The sequence below is a fragment of the Octopus bimaculoides genome, chromosome 30 (genome assembly GCF_001194135.2).
Source record: "Octopus bimaculoides isolate UCB-OBI-ISO-001 chromosome 30, ASM119413v2, whole genome shotgun sequence".
NCBI lineage: Eukaryota > Metazoa > Mollusca > Cephalopoda > Octopoda > Octopodidae > Octopus > Octopus bimaculoides.
In genome coordinates, this window is record NC_069010.1 from 9775895 (window position 1) to 9776406 (window position 512).

A 512-nucleotide genomic window follows, 5' to 3' on the forward strand; every position below is an offset into this window, starting at 1 on the left:
TATATATATATATATATATTATATGTGTGTGTATATATATGAGTGCATGTATGTATAGACATGTATGCATGTATCTATATATCAATGTGTATTATTTTGTCCTGTTCCCGGAGGGTAAGCATAATGCTCTCTTAATTTCTAATAGGAACACAGTATTTCGTTTTGCCACCATGATATATACTACCAAGAATATAGTAAAGGTTTACATGCCAATATCGGCTCCCAGTTTTGTATTGATAGTGCAATATTCCCGTTTCTAAGTTTCTCTATAGATTTCCAATAGTATTGAGAGCCAGCAATGTAAGCTATGGTGATTTGTATAGGAATACGTCCATGTAAACAATGCGATTGATGACAGAAAATTCAGTTAATGGGTTTATATAAGGATTTACTTTTCGTAATGAGATAAAAGACCAAGGATGTGTATAATATGCCAAGCAATACTAGGGGGACGAACACAGACATACACACACACACACATATATATATATATATATATATATATATATATA